Below are 14,158 nucleotides of genomic sequence, written 5' to 3'. Positions count from 1 at the left end.
ATATTTAACCAACTCACCACTTAGTTCAATCTAGCAATTTTAGGACTTCAATCCTAAAATACTTATTGGGTATAATGGCTTCACCGACTTAATTTCTAATATGTCCATTTTCCAACTTCAACCAAGAGGATATGCTGGTCTTGGAATATTTTCACTAGAACCGGTATAACTATGTCCATCATGCTCCTCCAGTTAGGAGGATAGACTGGGACATTGATGGTTTATCAGCCCCACACTGGCGGATCCAGATCCAACTTCCATTAGGAGGGCAGACTGGTATACGGTGGGGAAAAGAAGTATTTAATACACTGCCGATTTTGCAAGTTTTCCCACCTACAATGAATGGAGAGGTCTGTATTTTTTATCGTAGGTCACTTCACCTGTGAGAGACCAAGTTTAAAAATAAAATCCAGAAAAATCACATTGTATGATTAACATTACATAATTCATTTGCATTTTATTGCATGAAATAAGTATTTGATACAATAGAAAAATAGAACTTAATATTTGGTACAGAAACCTTTGTTTGCAATTACAGAGGTCAGATATTTCCTGTAGTTCTTGACCAAGTTTGCACATAATAAAGCAGGGATTTTGGCCCTCTCCTCCATACGGATCTTCTCCAGATCTTTCAAGTTTCGGGGCTGTTGCTGGGCAATATTGAGTTTCAGCTCTCTCCAAAGCTTTTCTACTGGGATCAGGTCTGGAGACTGGCTAGACCACTACAGGACCTTGAAATGCTTCTTATCGAGCCACGCCTTAGGTTGCCCTGGCTGTGTGTTTCGGATCATTGTCATGCTGGAAGACCCAACCACAACCCATCTTCAACGTGCTTACTGAGGGAAGGAAGATACATGACCCCATCCATCCTCCCTTCAATACATTGCAGTCGTCCTGTCCCCTTTGCAAAAAAAAGCACCTCCGAAGTATGAGGTTTCCCCCGCCATGCTTCATGGTTGGGAGAGTGTTCTTGGGGTTGTACTCATCCTTCTTCTTCCTCCAAACAAGGTGAGTGGAGTGGACACCAAAAAGTTCTATTTTGATCTCATCTGACCACATGACCTTCTCCCATGCCTCCTCTGGATCATCCAGATGGTTATTGACAACTTCAAACAGGCCTGGATATGTGCTGGGGTGAGCACTGGACCTTGTGTGCCCTGCAGGATTTTAATCCATGATAGCGTAGTGTGTAACTAATGGTAATGTTTGAGACTGTGGTGCCAGCTCTATTTAGGTCATTGACCAGGTCCTCCCATGTAGTTCTGGGCTGATTCCTGACGTTTCTCAGAATCATCCTTACCCCACGAGGCGAGATCTTGCATGAAGCCCCAGACCGAGGAAGACTTAGTCATCTTGTGTTTCTTCCATTTTCTAATAATTGCGCCAACAGTTGTTGCCGTCTCGTGAAGCTGCTTGCTTATTGTCCTGTAGCCCATCCCAGCCTTGTGTCTTTTATACAGGTAATAAGTTCAAACAAGTGCAATTAATACAGGTAATGAGTGCAGAGTAGGAGGGCTTCTTAAAGAAAAACTAACAAGTATGTGAGAGCCAGAATTCTTGCTGGTTGGTAGGTGATCAAATACTTATTTCATGCAATAAAATGCAATTTAATTATTTAAAAATCATATAATGTGATTTTCTGATTTTTAGATTTTGTCTCTCACAGATGAAGTGACCTACGATAAAAATGACAGACCTCTACACTCTTTGTAGGTAGGAAAACTTATACTTATTTTCTCCACTGTAGTGCTGTCCAACATGACACCATCAAGCTCATCTTACCACTCCATACCAGGAGGGTAGATTGGGGCATTTACAGTTTAATCACTTTGTGTCCACAAGGCCATCTCTTCCAACTAGGAGCCTTAACTGGACTTACAGTGGTTTTATTCAGCTTATTGCAGCCATGTCCAGCTTGCACCTCCAACAAGGAGAGTAAACTGAAATGTAGATGTTTATTAACTTAAATGCTGAGCAGTCCATCCTATGACACCGGACCAGGAGGAGCAGCTGGACTTACACTGGTTTTGCTCAGCTCAGCCATACTCAACTTACAAATCCAACTTAAAGGATAACCTGGAAACTAAATGGTTAACCAACTTAAACGCCAACCAGTCCAATTTATGACTCCAGACCCCGAATATTAATTGAACTTACAATGATTTCATGTGTCTTATGACCAATGGCGTAACTAGAGTCTGAATATATATATCCCGAATATGTCCCCCATTCTGCCGCTGTTCTTTATTGTATAAAAAAAAAACTAAGCCATTATACTCACCAGGGGTGTACATTCAAGTCATGGGGCTCCAGAGCATAAGTATAACGCACTTCCCATAGTCCTTCATATAGTATAATGCATCCCATAGTCCTTCATATAGTATAATGCATCCCATTCTCCTCTATATAATATACTGTACAGCCCATAGTCGTCCATAAAGTATAATGCACAGCTCCTAGTCATACATGTAGTATAATGCACCCCATAGTTTTCAATAAAGTATAAAGCACCTCCACAGTCATACATAGTAGTATAATGCACCACATCATAATATATAGCAGTATAATTCACCCCCATAGTCATATATGGTAATATAATGTACCTCCATAGTCATATAAAGTAGTGTAATGCACCCCATAGTCATATATAGTAGTATAATGCACCTCCATAGTCATATATAGCAGTATAATGCACCCCCATCGTCATATATAGCAGTATAATGCACCTCATCGTCATATATAGCAGTATAATGCAAGCCATAGTCCTATATAGCAGTATAATGCACCCCCAGTCATATATAGTAGTATAATGCACCCCATAGACATGTACAGTAGTATAATGCATCCTCATAGTCATATATAGTAGTATAATACACTTCATAGTCATCCATAGAAGTATAATGCACCCCCATCGTCACATAAAGCAGTATAATGCACTCCATAGTCATATAAGTCAGTATAATGTACCCCCATATAGTTTATATAGTAGTATAATGCACCCCATAGTCATATATAGCAGTATATTGCACCTCCTGGTCATATATAGTTGTATAATGTACCCCCATAGTCATATATAATAGTATACTGCACCCCCATAGTCATATACACTAGTATAAAGCATCCCATAGTCATATACAGTAGTATAAAGCACCCCATAGTCATATATAGTAGTATAAAGCACCCCATAGTCATTTATAGTAGTATAAAGCACCCCATAGTCATTTATAGTAGTATAATGTACCCCCCATAGTCATATATAGTAGTATAATGCACCCCACTGTCATATCAGTATAATGCACCCCCATAGTCATATATAGTAGTATAATGCACCCACATAGTCATATATAGTAGTATAATACACCTTCATAGTCATATACAGAAGTATAATGCACCCCTATAGTCATCCGTAGTAGTATAATACAACCCCAATAGTCATCCGTAGTAGTATAATACAACCCCCATAGTCATATATAGTAGTGTAATGCACCTCCATAGTCATAAATAGTAGTATAATGCAACACCATAGTCAGAAATAGTAGTAAAATGCACCCTATAGTCATATATAGCACTATATTGCACTTCAGTCATATATAGCAGTATAATGTACCCCCATAGTCATATATAGCAGTATAATGTACATCATAGTCATATATAGCAGTATAATGCACCCTTATAGCCATATATAGTAGTATAGTATACCCCATATTCATATATAGTAGTATGATGTACCCCATAGTCATATAGCAGTATAATGCACCCCGTAGTCATATATAGTAGTATAAAGCACCTCATAGTCATATATAGTGTTATGGGTCCGGGGGGTAGAACCTCTGTGCTATGGTGCAAGGAGGGACCCAGAGGGGCGTAACTAAGTATCAACCCGGACCGACCCTGGTCGTACGGCGGCTAACGACTCCGTGACCAGGGAGGGACCGAGCCGAGGGACCAGGTGCTACTCTGGGGATGACCTTGTAAGGGAGCAGGTGACCTTCACGGTACAGATGGCAGGGACTGACCGGAATAGCAGGTAGGCACAGCAGGCAGGCTGGCGAGCAGGAGTCTCTAGGTGGGCTGGCAGGTGGTCACGGCAAGTGACGGCAGGAGTCTCTAGGTGGTCACGGCAAGTGATGGCAGGAGTCTCTAGGTGGGCTGGCAAGTGGTCACGGCAAGTGACAGCAGGAGCCTCCAGGAAGGCACGGCAGGTAACAGGCAGGTCACAGGCAAGTGCTCCCAGGTGAGCGGGCTGACAGGCACGGCAGGTACCAGGCAGGCAACAGGCAAGTGCTCCCAGGTGAGCGGGCTGGCAGGCACGGCAGGTAACAGGCTGGTGGGCAAGACTGGTAGTCAGGCTAGCAGCGGGACCTGAGGGCTGAAGCAGAAGTCAGAAACACTGTGCAACAACTTTTGCTCGGGCACCTCCATTTTGGAGGAGGTGCCTTATATATGGGAGGACCCTCGGCTATTGGCCGAGGACTCCTTAGGACGGCGCATGCGGCCCCTTTAAGAGGGAGGGAGCGAGCGCGCCCTAAGCACAGTGCCCGGGGAGCTGGGCGCGCCGGCTGCAGGAAGAGGAGCGCTGGTGAACGCAGAGCGGGGAGCGAGGAGGTGAATGGGACGGCGTCTCTGCCTAGCAGGGGGCAGAGATGCCGATGCTACATATAGTAGTATGGCAACTTATTTAAAATAAATATTTAAATACTCTACCCACCTTCCCTTCACTCCCGCTCCGCAAGTCCTGTTGTGAAGCAGGCAGCTGACTTCGGCCTGTGACGGGAGTGCATGACGTTACTGCCATGCGCCCCGTCATGTGCTGGCCTATGATTGGCCGACAGAATGCATTGTCGCTAAAGGACCCAATAGGTATGTCCACAGCAATACACTTCAACTGGATGTGCGTAGGAGGACACACATCTAATTAAAGGTTCTGCTGGTGTCGGCTGGCCCCTGATCCTCCGGGCCTTTGTGACTTGCTGCGACCGCAGTCGTTACTCCCCTACTAATCACAACCATGACCAACTTCAACTAGAAGGATAACTGGGACATAAATATTTTGCTAAGTAAAATGTCGACCAGTCCATTCTGAGACTCCCGACATCAGACTTAAAATAGCTTCATTCTGTTTAAAGCAACCATTTACACCTCCTACCAACAAGAGGCCAAACTGGGACATGGATAGCACATTGAACAGGTCTGCCTTTATCATCTAAGTATGAGGGATGGACTGGAAATTTGTTGGCCTCACCAGCTACCCTCAGGACTGTACTTTATTAAGGCACCTCCTTGTTGTTTGATAGGATCAGCCGTTATCACCCGGAAGTCATTCTTACCAATATCAGCAGAATTGCTAGTTAATGAAGCATTGAGACAGTAAAGAAAAGAAGCCTACAAACCACAATCGGCTGACATACCACTGAAAGTAGCCTAGGGCGGGCGGGCGGGCCCCACAGTCCGGACCCGGGGCGGGCGGGCCCCACAGTCCGGACCCGGGGCGGGCGGGCCCCACAGTCCGGACCCGGGGCGGGCGGGCCCCACAGTCCGGACCCGAGGCTAGATCCGGGACAGGCGGCCTAACAATCCAGACACAGGGCGGACGGGCTCCACAGTCCAGGCTCGGGTTGGACGGGCCCCACAGTCCAGGCTCGGGGCGGACGGGCCCCACGTTCCAGGCTCGGGGCGGACGGGCCCCACGGTCCAGGCTCGGGGCGGACGGGCCCCTCGGTCCAGGCTCGGGGCGGACGGGCCCCTCGGTCCAGGCTCGGGGAGGACGGGTCCCTCGGTCCAGGCTCGGGGAGGACGGGTCCCTCGGTCCAGGCTCGGGGAGGACGGGTCCCACGGTCCAGGCTCGGGGAGGACGGGCCGCACGGTCCAGGCTCGAGCGAACAGGCCCCAAAGTCCAGGATCGGGGCGGACGGGGGGCCCCACAGTCCGGAGTCGGGGTGGGTGGGGGGCCCCACAGTCCGGAGTCGGGGTGGGTGGGGGGCCCCACAGTCCGGACCCGGGGCAGGCGTGGGTCCCCACTGTCCAGACCTGGAGCTAGAACCGGGGCAGGCGGCCGCAAAGGCCGGACATGGGGCCGATGGGCCCCACAGTCAGGACATGGGGCTGGCTGGCCCCACAGTCAGGACATGGGGCTGGCTGGCCCCACAGTCAGGACACGGGGCGGGCGGGGGGCCCCACAGTCAGGACACGGGGCGGGCGGGGGGCCCCACAGTCAGGACACGGGGCGGGCGGGTGGCCCCACAGTCAGGACACGGGGCGGGCGGGGGGCCGCACAGTCCGCATGCGGGGCTAGTCCCGGGGCAGGCAGCCCCACAGTCCAGGCTCGGGGCTAGACCCGGGGGCAGCCGGCCCCACAGTCCAGGCTCAGGGCGGATGGGCCCCACTGTCCAGGCCCGGGGCAGACAGGCTCCCCTTTTCCACTCGGGGCGGGCATGTCCCACAGTCCAGGCTCGGGGCGGGCGTGTCCCACAGTCTAGACACAGGGCTAGTCCTGGGGCAGGTGGCCCCACAGTCCAGACCTGGGGCTAGACCTGGGGCAGGCGGCCCCAAGTGCGGACACGGGGCGGATGGGCCCCACAGTCTGGACTCGGGGCGGATGGGCCCCACAGTCTGGACTCGGGGCGGATGGGCCCCACAGTCTGGACTCGGGGCGGATGGGCCCCACAGTCTGGACACGGGGCGGGCGGGCTCCACAGTCAGGACACGGGGCGGGCGGGCCCCACAGTCAGGACACGGGGCGGGCGGGCCCCACAGTCAGGACACGGGGCGGGCGGGCCGCACAGTCATGACACGGGGCGGGCGGGCCCCACAGTCAGGACACGGGGCGGGCGGGCGGGCCCCACAGTCAGGACACGGGGCGGGCCCCACAGTCAGGACACGGGGAGGGCGGGCTCCACAGTCAGGACATGGGGCGGGCGGGCCCCACAGTCCGAACACAGGGCTAATCCCGGGGCAGGCGGCCCCACAGTCCAGACCTGGGGCTAGACCCGGGGCAGACGGCCCACAGTCCGGACACGGGGTGGACGGGCCCCACAGTCCGGACACGGAGCAGGCATGCCCCACAGTCCAGACCTGGGGCTAGACCCGGAGCACGCGGCCCACAGTCCGGACACGGGGTGGACGGTCCCCACAGTCCGGACACGGGGGAGCCACAGTCCGGACATATGGCGGACGGGCCCCACAGTCCAGGCTCGGGGCGGACGGGCCCCACAGTCCGGACGTGGGGCTAGTCCCGGGGCAGACGGCCCCACAGTCCAGACCTGAGGCTAGACCAGGGGCAGGCGGCCCCACAATTCAGACACGGGGTGGACGGGCCCCACAGTCCTGACATGGGGCGGACATGCCCCACAGTCCAGACCCGGGGCAGGCGGCCCCACAGTCCAGACTCGGGGCGAGTGGGGGGCCCCACAGTCCGTACCCGGGGCGGGCGGGGGGCCCCACAGTCCAGGCTCGGGGCGGACGGGCCCCACAGTCCGGACACGGGGCTAGTCCCAGGGCAGGCGGCCCCACAGTCCAGACCTGAGGCTAGACCAGGGGCAGGCGGCCCCACAGTCCAGACACTGGGTGGACGGGCCCCACAGTCCTGACATGGGGCGGACATGCCCCACAGTCTAGACCCGGGGCAGGCTTCCCCACAGTCCAGACTCGGGGCGAGCGGGTGGCCCCACAGTCTGTACCCGGGGTGGGTGGGGGGCCCCACAGTCCGTACCCGGGGCTGGCGTGGGGCCCCACAGTCCAGACCTGGGGCTAGACTCGGGGCGGGCGGCCCCACCGTCCGGACCTGGGGCGGGCAGGGGGCCCCACAGTCCAGACCTGGGGCTAGACCCGATGCAGGCGGCCCCACAGTCCGGACACGGGGCGGACGGGCCCATAGTCCGGACACTGGGCGGCCGCAGTCCGGATATAGGGCGGCCGGGCCCCACAGTCCAGGCTCGGGGCTAGACCTGGGACGGACGGGCACCACAGTCCAAGCTTGGGGCGGGCGTGCCCCACAGACCGGAAACGGGGCTAGACCCGGGGCATGGGGCCCCAAAGTCCAGACACGGGGCGGATGAGCCCCACAGTCAGGACACGGGGCGGATGAGCCCCACAGTCAGGACACGGGGCGGGCGAGCCCCACAGTCAGGACACGGGGCAGGCGGGCCCCACAGTCAGGACACGGGGCGAGCCCCACAGTCAGGACATGGGGCGGGCGGGCCCCACAGTCAGGACACGGGGCGGGCGGGCCCCACAGTCCAGACCTGGGGCTAGACCCGGGGCAGGCGGCCCACAGTCCAGACACGGGGTGGACGGGCCCCACAGTCCGGACACGGGGCGGGCATGCCCCATAGTCCAGACCTGGGGCTAGACCCGGGGCAGGCGGCCCCACAGTCCAGACCTGAGGCTAGACCCGGGGCAGGCGGTCCCATATTCTAGGCAAGGGGTGGACGGGCCTCACAGACCTGACATGGGGCAGACATGCCGCACAGTCCAGACCTGGGGCTAGACCCGGGGCAGGCGACCCACAGACCGGACACGGGGTGGACGGGCCCCACAGTCCGGACACGGGGTGGACGGGCCCCACAGTCCGGACACGGGGTGGACGGGCCCCACAGTCCGGACACTGGGTGGACGGGCCCCACAGTCCGGACACTGGGTGGACGGGCCCCACAGTCCGGACACGGGGTGGACGGGCCCCACAGTCCGGACACGGGGTGGACGGGCCCCACAGTCCGGACACGGGGCGGACGGGCCCCACAGTCCGGACACGGGGCGGACGGGCCCCACAGTCCGGACACGGGGCGGACGGGCCCCACAGTCCGGACACGGGGCGGACGGGCCCCACAGTCCGGACACGGGGCGGACGGGCCCCACAGTCCGGACACGGGGCGGACGGGCCCCACAGTCCGGACACGGGGCGGACGGGCCCCACAGTCAAGACACGGGGCGGGCGGGACCCACAGTCAGGACACGGGGCGGACGGGCCCCTCAGTCAGGACACAGGGCGGACCCCACAGTCAGGACACAGGGCGGGCCCCACAGTCAGGACATTGGGCGGGCGGGCTCCACAGTCAGGATACAGGGCGGGCAGGCCCCACAGTCCGGACACAGGGCTAATCCCGGGGCAGGTGGCCCCACAGTCCAGACCTGGGGCTAGACCCGGGGCAGGCGGCCCACAGTCCAGACACGGGGTGGACGGGCCCCACAGTCCAGATACGGGGCGGGCATGCCCCATAGTCAAGACCTGGGGCTAAACCCGGGGCTGGCGGCCCCACTGTCCAGACCTGAGGCTAGACCTGGGGCAGGCGGCCCCACATTCTAGACACGGGGTGGACGGGCCCCACAGTCCGGGGACGGGGCGGGCATGACCCATAGTCAAGACCTGGGGCTAGACCCGGGGCAGGCGGCCCCACAGTCCAGACCTGAGGCTAGACCCGGGGCAGGCGGCCCCACATTCTAGACACAGGGTGGACGGGCCCCACAGTCCTGACACGGGGCGGACATGCCCCACAGTCCAGACCTGGGGCTAGACCCGGGGTAGGCGGCCCCACAGTCCGGACACGGGGTGGACGGGCCCCACAGTCCGGACACGGGGTGGACGGGCCCCACAGTCCGGACACGGGGCTAGTCCCGGGGCAGGCGGCCCCAAAGTCCGGACAAAGGGCGGGCGGGACCCACAGTCAGGACACGGGGCGGGCGGGCCCCACAGTCAGGACACGGGGCGGGCGGGACCCAGTCAGGACACGGGGCGGGCGGGACCCACAGTCAGGACACGGGGCGGACGGGCCCCACAGTCAGGACACAGGGCGGGCCCCACAGTCAGGACATTGGGCGGGCGGGCTCCACAGTCAGGATACAGGGCGAGCAGGCCCCACAGTCCGGACACAGGGCCAGTCCCGGGGCAGGTGGCCCCACAGTCCAGACCTGGGGCTAGACCCGGGGCAGGCGGCCCACAGTCCAGACACGGGGTGGACAGGCCCCACAGTCCAGATACGGGGCGGGCATGCCCCATAGTCAAGACCTGGGGCTAAACCCGGGGCTGGCGGCCCCACAGTCCAGACCTGAGGCTAGACCCGGGGCAGGCGGCCCCACATTCTAGACACGGGGTGGACGGGCCCCACAGTCCGGATACGGGGCGGGCATGACCCATAGTCAAGACCTGGGGCTAGACCCGGGGCAGTCGGCCCCACAGTCCAGACCTGAGGCTAGACCCGGGGCAGGCGGCCTCACATTCTAGACATAGGGTGGACGGGCCCCACAGTCCTGACACGGGGCGGACATGCCCCACAGTTCAGACCTGGAGCTAGACCCGGGGTAGGCTGCCCCAAAGTCCGGACACGGGGTGTACGAGCCCCACAGTCCGGACACGGGGCGGCCACAGTCCAGACATAGGGTGGGCGGGCCCCACAGTCCAGGCTCGGGGCTAAACCCGGGGAAGCCGGCCCCACATTTCAGACCCGGGGCGGGGGGGCCCCACAGTCCAGGCTCGGGGCGGATGGGCCCCACAGTCCAGGCTCGGGGCGGATGGTCCCCACAGTATTGGCTCGGGGCCAACGGGCCCCACAGTCCAGGCTCGGGGCGGACGGGCTCCACAGTCCAGACCTGAGGCTCGGCCCGGGGCAGGCGGCCCCACAGTCCAGATACGGGGTGGACGGGCCCCACAGTCCTGACACGGGGCGGACATGCCCCACAGTCCAGACCTAGGGCTAGACCAGGGGTAGGCTGCCCCAAAGTCCAGACACGGGGTGACGAGCCCCACAGTCCGGACACGGGGCGGCCACAGTCCAGACATAGGGTGGGCGGGCCCCACAGTCCAGGCTCGGGGCTAAACCCGGGGAAGCCGGCCCCACATTTCAGACCCGGGGCGGGGGGCCACACAGTCCAGGCTCGGGACGGATGGGCCCCACAGTCCAGACTCGGGGCGGATGGTCCCCACAGTATTGGCTCGGAGCGAACGGACCCCACAGTCCACGCTCTGGCCCCACAGTCCACGCTCGGGGCAGACGGGCCCCACAGTCCAGACTCGGGGCGGACGGGCCCCACAGTCCAGGCTCGGGGCGGGCGGGCCCATAGTTACGACACGGGGCGGGCGGGCCCCACAGTCCGTACACGGGGCTAGTCCCGGGGCAGGCGGCCCCACAGTCCGGACACGGGGTGGACGGGCCCCACAGTCCGGACACGGGGCGGCCATAGTACGGACATAGGGCGGGCGGGCCCCACAGTCAGGACACTGGGCCCACAGTCAGGACACGGGGCGGGCGGGCTCCACAGTCAGGACACGGGGCAGGCGGGCCCCACAGTCCGGACACTGAGCTAATCCCGGGGCAGGCGGCTTCACAGTCCAGACCTGAGGCTAGACCTGGGGCAGACGGCCCACAGTCCGGACACGGGGTGGACGGGCCCCACAGTCCAGGCTCGGGGCTAAACCCGGGGAAGCCGGCCCCACATTTCAGACCCGGGGCGGGGGGCCACACAGTCTAGGCTCGGGACGGATGGGCCCCACAGTCCAGACTCGGGGCGGATGGGCCCCACAGTATTGGCTCGGAGCGAACGGGCCCCACAGTCCACGCTCTGGCCCCACAGTCCACGCTCGGGGCAGACGGGCCCCACAGTCCAGACTCGGGGCGGACGGGCCCCACAGTCCAGGCTCGGGGCGGGCGGGCCCATAGTTACGACACGGGGCGGGCGGGCCCCACAGTCCGTACACGGGGCTAGTCCTGGGGCAGGCGGCCCCACAGTCCGGACACGGGGTGGACGGGCCCCACAGTCCGGACACGGGGCGGCCATAGTACGGACATAGGGCGGGCGGGCCCCACAGTCAGGACACTGGGCCCACAGTCAGGACACGGGGCGGGCGGGCTCCACAGTCAGGACACGGGGCAGGCGGGCCCCACAGTCCGGACACTGAGCTAATCCCGGGGCAGGCGGCTTCACAGTCCAGACCTGAGGCTAGACCTGGGGCAGACGGCCCCCAGTCCGGACACGGGGTGGACGGGCCCCACAGTCCGGACACGGAGCAGGCATGCCCCACAGTCCAGACCTGGGGCTAGACCCGGAGCACGCGGCCCACAGTCCGGACATGGGGTGGACGGTCCCCACAGTCCGGACACGGGGGGAGCCACAGTCCGGACATATGGCAGACGGGCCCCACAGTCCAGGCTCGGGGCGGACTGGCCCCACAGTCCGGACACAGGGCTAGTCCCGGGGCAGGCGGCCCCACAGTCCAGACCTGAGGCTAGACCAGGGGCAGGCGGCCCCACAGTCCAGACACGGGGTGGACGGGCCCCACAGTCCAGACACAGGGTGGACGGGCCCCACAGTCCTGACATGGGGCGGACATGCCCCACAGTCCAGGCCCGGGGCAGGCGGCCCCACAGTCCATACCCGGGGCGGGCGGGGGGCCCCACAGTCCAGGCTCGGGGCGGACGGGCCCCACAGTCCAGGCTCGGGGCGGACGGGCCCCACAGTCCAGGCTCGGGGCGGACGGGCCCCACAGTCCGGACACGGAGCTAGTCCCGGGGCAGGCGGCCCCACAGTCCAGACCTGAGGCTAGACCAGGGGCAGGCGGCCCCACAGTCCAGACACGGGGTGGACGGGCCCCACAGTCCTGACATGGGGCGGACATGCCCCACAGTCCAGACCCGGGGCAGGCTTCCCCACAGTCCAGACTCGGGGCGAGCGGAGGGCCCCACAGTCCGTACCCGGGGCGGGCGGGGGGCCCCACAGTCCGTACCCGGGGCTGGCTGGGGGCCCCACAGTCCGTACCCGGGGCTAGACTCGGGGAGGGCGTGGGGCCCCACAGTCCAGACCTAGGGCTAGACCCGATGCAGGCGGCCCCACAGTCCGGACACGGGGCGGACGGGCCCATAGTCCGGACACGGGGTGGGCGAGCCCCACAGTCAGGACACGGGGCGGGCGAGCCCCACAGTCAGGACACGGGGCGGGCGGGCCCCACAGTCAGGACATGGGGCGGGCGGGCCCCACAGTCAGGACATGTGGCGGGCGGCCCGCCCCACAGTCAGTATAGAGCGGGCGGCCCGCCCCACAGTCAGGACATGGGTCGGGCGGCCCGCCCCACAGTCAGGACATGGGGCGGGCGGCCCCCCCCCACAGTCAGGACATGGGGCGGGCAGCCCGCCCCACAGTCAGGACATGGGGCGGGCGGTCCCCACAGTCAGGACACGGGGCTGGCGAGCCCCACAGTCAGGACACGGGGCGGGCGAGCCCCACAGTCAGGACACGGGGCGGGCGGGCTGCACAGTCAGGACACGGGGCGGGCGGGCCCCACAGTCAGGACACGGGGCGGGCGGGCTGCACAGTCAGGACACGGGGCGGGCGGGCCCCACAGTCAGGACACGGGGCGGGCTGGCCCCACAGTCAGGACACGGGGCGGGCGAGCCCCACAGTCAGGACACGGGGCGGGCTGGCCCCACAGTCCAGACCTGGGGCTAGACCCGGGGCAGGCGGCCCACAGTCCAGACACGGGGTGGACGGGCCCCACAGTCCGGACACGGGGCGGGCATGCCCCATAGTCCAGACCTGGGGTTAGACCCGGGGCAGGCGGCCCCACAGTGCAGACCTGAGGCTAGACCCGGGGCAGGCGGTCCCATATTCTAGACACGGGGTGGACGGGCCTCACAGACCTGACACGGGGCGGACATGCCCCACAGTCCAGACCTGGGGCTAGACCCGGGGCAGGCGACCCACAGTCCGGACACGGGGTGGACGGGCCCCACAGTCCGGACACGGGGTGGACGGGCCCCACAGTCCGGACACGGGGTGGACGGGCCCCACAGTCCGGACACGGGGTGGACGGGCCCCACAGTCCGGACACGGGGTGGACGGGCCCCACAGTCCGGACACGGGGTGGACGGGCCCCACAGTCCGGACACGGGGTGGACAGGCCCCACAGTCCAGACACGGGGCTAGTCCCGGGGCAGGCGGCCCCACAGTCTGGACACGGGGCGGACGAGCCCCACAGTCTGGACACAGGGCGGACGAGCCCCACAGTCTGGACACGGGGCGGACGGGCCCCACAGTCTGGACACGGGGCGGACGGGCCCCACAGTCTGGACACGGGGCGGACGGGCCCCACAGTCTGGACACGGGGCGGACGGGCCCCACAGTCTGGACACGGGGCGGACGGGCCCCACAGTCTGGACACGGGGCGGACGGGCCC

The sequence above is a fragment of the Phyllobates terribilis genome, unplaced genomic scaffold (genome assembly GCF_046119375.1).
Source record: "Phyllobates terribilis strain yellow unplaced genomic scaffold, ASM4611937v1 Scaffold_150__1_contigs__length_4496277, whole genome shotgun sequence".
In the NCBI taxonomy this organism is placed as follows: Eukaryota; Metazoa; Chordata; class Amphibia; order Anura; family Dendrobatidae; genus Phyllobates; species Phyllobates terribilis.
Note: the sequence above shows the minus strand (reverse complement) of the source record.